The 6,000-nt window shown below is 44.0% G+C and overlaps 1 protein-coding gene across 5 annotated transcripts in view; it reads right to left on the bottom strand.

Annotated features, from left to right (window-relative positions):
- The window catches only part of Ankrd11 (ankyrin repeat domain 11), a 183,329-nt gene that overhangs the window by 41,328 nt on the left and 136,001 nt on the right, over window positions 1-6,000 (bottom strand). The window lies entirely within an intron of this gene.

Genomic DNA, 6,000 nt, shown 5'->3' with positions numbered 1-6,000 from the left:
TTGTTTGTTTGTTTGGTCTTTTTGAGACAGGATCTCCCTGTAGCCCCAGCTGTCCTGGAACTCACTATGCAGACCAGGCTGGCCTTGAACTCACAGAGATCCTAAAGGCATGCACCACCACGCCTGGCTAGATCATATTTCTTAAAAACATCCAATCACCATCTTGAAAAATCTCTTGCTCGTTACACCCTAGGTAGAAGGGAGGAGGAAATATATGCTGCTTTTCATAAAGCAAGCATATGACTTAAGGCTCCAATTCCCAAATAAAGCATCTGAGTGGTAGGCATAGGCATAGAATGGCTATGAAGGAGTCCCTAGAGCATGTGCAGACAGCTTCAATATTCTGTCCAGAGTCAAACTCTTTACCTGGGCCTGAGGCTCTGACCTCTGTGTTTCTCAAAATTCCTTAGGACACCATGCTGTATCAATCATTTTTTCTGTGTTTTGGCATCTTTAAAAGGCTTGCTAACCAGGGACTAATTCTCAGAGACAGCTAAGAGCTTATGTAAGCCAACTACTTCCTCGTTCAATCATCATACACACGCCAACAGATCCCTGCCTTAACCACCCATGATAGGTACCAGGCAACTAGAGACCATCCTCGGAAGGAGTGTTTAAACTAGCTGATCCTGAGTCATCTGCTCTGCCCTGACCTCCTCTCCGAGGTTCCTTTGTGACCTCCAGATCAACTGAGCAGGCCTCCTTGGGGCCTGTGTGTAGAGCCTACTTCTCCCCTCAAGCCTCATTCTGTTCTTCTCTGGAAACAGACATTCTCTCAAAGCATACTTTCCACCCACCGTCCAGTTTTCTCACAGGTGTTCAATGCTTTACCTGTCAGGGTTTGCAGGCATTCTGACAGGAGAAAAGGGAAAAGAGTTTCCACAGCCAGTGCCTCCCTATACTTCATATACAGAGCCTGTATTCCAAGCTATATGGAGCTGAAGTGGGAGAATCATGAGTTTAAGGTTTGCGTGGGCTGTGGATACAGAGTGAGTTCAGGGCCAATTTGGGCAACTTAGTGTAACCTTGTATCAAAATAAACAATTTTTTTAAAAACTTTTTTTTTTTTTTTTTTTTTTTAAAGAAGACAGGGTCTCCCTGTAGCCCCAGCAGACCTAGAACTGGCTGTGTAGACCAGGCTGACCTTGAACTCACAGAGATCTGCCTGCCTCTGCCTCCTGAGTGCTGGGACTATGTAAGCTCACCTAACACATGCAAGTCCCACTGTTACAAAAACACAATACAACACAAAAACAAACAAAATAAAAATCTTTGCCAGCCAGTGAAGTCATATGGACTGTTTTGTGCCCTCTTCCCTTCAAAGTCGCCTTAGTATCATGTTCATAAAGACACTTTCTGATTGATGCACCTGGGCCTACAGACTGTGGCCCTACTCCCTAGCTCTTCCTGGTCCATCCAAATCATGCTGTCACAACCCTGTTAGAAGGCTTGCTTCTAAATCTCAAGACCCTTGGGGTCTTGGCTCAGTGGGTAAGAACACTTGTTTTGCAGGCATGAAGACCCAAGTTAGAACTAACAGCACCAACTAAAAACCTGAGCATGTCTGAGTATACCTATAACCCCAGCACTGGAGGACTGAGACAGGTAGTTTCCAAGAAGGCAGTTCGCAAGAGCTCCCTGGCCAGGCAACTTAGCCCCAAATGCCAAGCTTCCAGTTCCAGTGAGAGACCCTGACTCAAGGCAACAAGGAAAGAAGCAATACAGAGAGACAACCTATGCCCTGCTCTGGCCTCTACATGTGTGTATAGGTATGCACATCCATATACTCACATGCATGCAACACACACAACACACACAAAAAAAGACTTTCTGCGGACCTTCTGGGCAATCTTCTCAAGATTTTATCTTACTTTTCTGTAGTAACAGATAAAACTTCCCAAAGTGGCTTTTTTTAATGTTTAACTGGCATAACATAAAAGCTATGTGTATGTGGGGGGGGGCATCATGGTACATACCTATAACACCAGCATTTGCTATAGAGCAAGTTCCAGGCTATCCTGTGCTGATGAATGCGACCCCTTCTCAAATCACAGCAGTAACAGTATTACTTTGGAGTAAGAGACAAAGCCAGTTTGCCAACCATTCCCTGGCCCCTCCACCAGGCAGGAACAGGGTGCCTCATACATGTGTTTCAACAGTTGAGAACAGATACAGTATTGCTTTTGTGGAGCTGTCATTTGTTTCTCTGAAGAACACCAACCTTACCACACAGAACAGGCATTGGAACTTGGCACTTTCAAATTACAGAAATAACTACTTTTAAAAAATTAAGTCGTGATAGTAAGATTGAAATACTAAAACAGAATGACATCGGCAAAAAACTGATCACCAAAAAGGAAGGAAGACAGCACAAAGATAGTGCCAAGACCACTATGGTGCTCACTTGGGACCAAGGAAGACTTTGAGTGAAGGAAAAATGGCACTGCCCCTCTGTACCAACAGCAAACTGGATACCCACATGCAAACACCGTAGCCTGGCTCCTGCCTCATGTCACATACAAATCACTATTCCAGACTGAGGACAAATCTGCTACTACCTACTATATGTGATTATAACCACTACATCAGAAATACTGAACATGAATGTAATCTGAAAAATTCTTAAAAGATTGTTTCTCCATTAAGGGTCACTTTGGGGGAGGGAGGGTATTTCCTATACATGTAACTGACCAAACACACACACACACACACACACACACACACACACAAAAAAAAAAAAAAAAACCCTCTTATCCAGAATATATAAAGAGCTCCTGCAAACTAGTACCAAGACAAAACAACATATAAACATGAACAAACACAAACACAAGTACTTTATAAAAGATGAGGGAACAGATGAAACTTAACTAAAACCAAAATAATATATCTAGTATTTTGTAAAGAAAACCCATTTATATTTATTCCTATGAATCTGTCACCATCTACTCCAATGAAATATAACAGGCATATCCTACAATTCAAAAATTTTACTCTAGGGATGAATCCAAGTACAAATGCACCGAGTGTCAGCACTCAATGTATACAGCATCAGTGTTTGTAAAGATCCAAACTTCTGGGGCTGGAGAGATGGCTCAGCGGTTAAGAGCACTGACTGTTCTTGCAGAGGACCCAGGTTCGATTACCAGCACCCACATGGCGGCTACAAACCGAATCTGAAGCCCTCTTCTGACCTCCGTGGCATTGTACCACATGGGTGCATTCACATACATGCAAGCAATACACTCATACACATAAAATAAAAATAATAAATAAAATAAAAAAATCCAAACTTGTAGCATGCTGCCATAAACTTACCAGGGAATAATACTAAAAAACAAAGAAAACAAACACAGTAATATGAATCTCACAAACGATAGGGACAAAAATATCTACTAGCTTTCTGAAAAACAAAACAAAAACCTCGAATGCTTAGAAATGTATGGTTAAGGAGGAAGACTTGCCTATGAAATGGTGACTGGAGGTATGTGGTAGAGATCAGGGACTAGACTTTTGAGGCGATTTCTAAGTGAAGATTACACAGGTGCTTGTGTTGCAATAAGTGGGCTGCATTTACTTTGTAGAACTGTGTTTCACTTCACAACAAACACAATTTTAAAGCTGGATAACCTTACTTCATTGTATGCATGTATGAAACTTGGGAAAACAAAATAATTAAAAAGCTGGATAAGTAACACTGCAAACATGGCACAGGTTATACACCTGCAGGACTCCAGAAAGCAGGAGCTACTGATAATGACCATGCAATAGACCAGTTATCTCGCAAGTGGTCCTAAACAGTCATCCTGAGTTCCCTAACTGGAACCACGGTCACAAGAATACAACAAGGGGCTAATTCAAAACTCAATGTTGTATGATATGTAGAGTGAGCAGCGAACAACAGGCCACTGCAATTGTGGAACCTCTCATCCTTTCCAAATGGAAAGACAGACAGATCTGAAGCAATGAAAGGACTGAAAAGAGGGAGAATGCTGTCATACTGAAGGAAGTAGGATGAGACCACATGTGAAAAGAATATAGCCTTGTGTGTTAGAGGTATAAACTCAATGACTAAAACTATTAATTGCAGGAAAGCATGGAAACCAGATTGAGGGCAGTGAGTCAGCTGATATCCTCCAAGGCTTAGCAGGGGAGAAATAAGCACCAGGAAGTGAACAGGGAAAACAAAGCAGATTCAGAGGCTGGAAGAGGGCAGTAGCTGCTTAGGCACTGCTGCTGGGACGGCAAAGAGGAAGCCCCTAGGCAGGAGGGCATGAGGCAGTGCCCTGCAACGAGCTCTTCATTGTCCCCAAACAGATGACCAAGGAAATGAGTGGTACGTGTGGGCAACCAAGAACTAGACACCCAATCACCCACTGTTTCTAAGTACCCCCTCGCTCTGGGGAAAGATGGAACATGGACTGGTTTCCACAATACCAAGTGGAAGAAGCAACTTCGGAAAGATGAGTGCAGTCCTAAGTACTCAGAGATGAGGAGAACTTAAAGTGATAAGAAACTGGACGTGAAAGGGGAAGCTCAATAGACTCAATCACTGTAATACATCTGGGCTGAAGAAAAGTCACATACTCCTACAATCCATACAGTCCTCACAATAAACTCTCAGCAAAATAAGAACAGAGTGAGCAACCTTGACACTATGGAGAGCTAAACATGGAGAGCTATGTCCTTGAAGGACAGCTAAACATCAGTTTAATAGTAAGAGCTGACAGTTTTCTTGCTACAGCTGGTGACCCAGCAAAGATACCATCGCCCTTCATCTTCCTGTTCCCTTCCCCCATTACCTCTCCTGAAAGGAAAGAGAGAAACAGAACACAGAACAGAAAGGAAGAATAAAATTCTATTGTCATTTACAGACACCATGTAACTGCCTATGTAGAAAATCACAAGGAGAGGCTGGAGAGATGGCACAGTGGTTAAGAGCACTGCTGCTCTTGTAGGATCCAGGTTCAATTCCCAGCACCTGTATGATGGCTAACAACCATCTGTAACTTCAGTTGCAGGGGAATCTGACACCCTCTTCTGATCCCTGCAAGCACTGCATGACATGGGTACGCTTACATACGTGCAGGCAATACACTCATACATGCACACACACAAAAAAGGAAAAATCACAAGGAATTTACCCAAAACTCATTTCTACAATAAGACCATAGAAGACAAGATCAACACAGAAAACTCCATTTTATTTCTACATGTTCTCAGTATCCAGCAAACAGAGACAGAAATAGAAACATAACAGCATCTATAGATGCTCCAACTAAAAATAAAAAACATTTTAAGATTCAAATTATACAAAGACGTTTTGTTTGTTTGGCAGTTGGCATGGTTGTTTTTCTGAGGTAGGGTTTCTCTATGCACCCTAGGTTAGTCTCAAGCTTGCAATCTTTCTGCCTTAGCTTTCCAAGTGCAAGGATTAACTAGAAAAATTTGTAAAAGAATCTTAGGAACCCTCACCTCTGTCTGCTTCCCTGAGCCTGCACAACCCACAGACCTCTCTACAGGGTAAGTGCGCCCTCCCCCCATGCCTTGACTCCACCAGCCTCATTCACCCTCCCATCACCCCTGCCTGTCTTGCCTCCTAGCCTGGGTCCTTCCCCATTCCTTGTCTTGGCACCCCAGACACCGGGGGAACCACCACTGCTTCCTGATCCTTTGTATCCAGACTAACCCAGTTCCTTCTGGGGTCCCCAGGAGCCCTCTCGGCCTGGCCCCGCCCTCACCTCCCTCTGCTTTCCCGAGCTGCACAACCCGCCAGTCTCTTTCCTGGACGCCAGGGCTGACCTTTCCACTTCCTGATCCTTTGCATCCAGACCAACCCAGTTCCTCGGTGCAGTCCCCAGGACTCCTTGGGGCCTTGCATCTCTGAGTGGCATAGCCACCAGCTGCCGTAGACCAGCATCTTTCCTGGGCCCTGCTCCCAGGCCAGCCCAACCCCCACATTCCTGAGGCCAAAATCTTTCCTGGAGGGATCCAGACCTTAGA

This window comes from Nannospalax galili, unplaced genomic scaffold (genome assembly GCF_000622305.1).
Source record: "Nannospalax galili isolate Female #2095 unplaced genomic scaffold, S.galili_v1.0 scaffold459, whole genome shotgun sequence".
Classification (NCBI taxonomy): domain Eukaryota; kingdom Metazoa; phylum Chordata; class Mammalia; order Rodentia; family Spalacidae; genus Nannospalax; species Nannospalax galili.
Note: the sequence above shows the minus strand (reverse complement) of the source record. Positions and strands in the feature narration are given on the sequence as shown.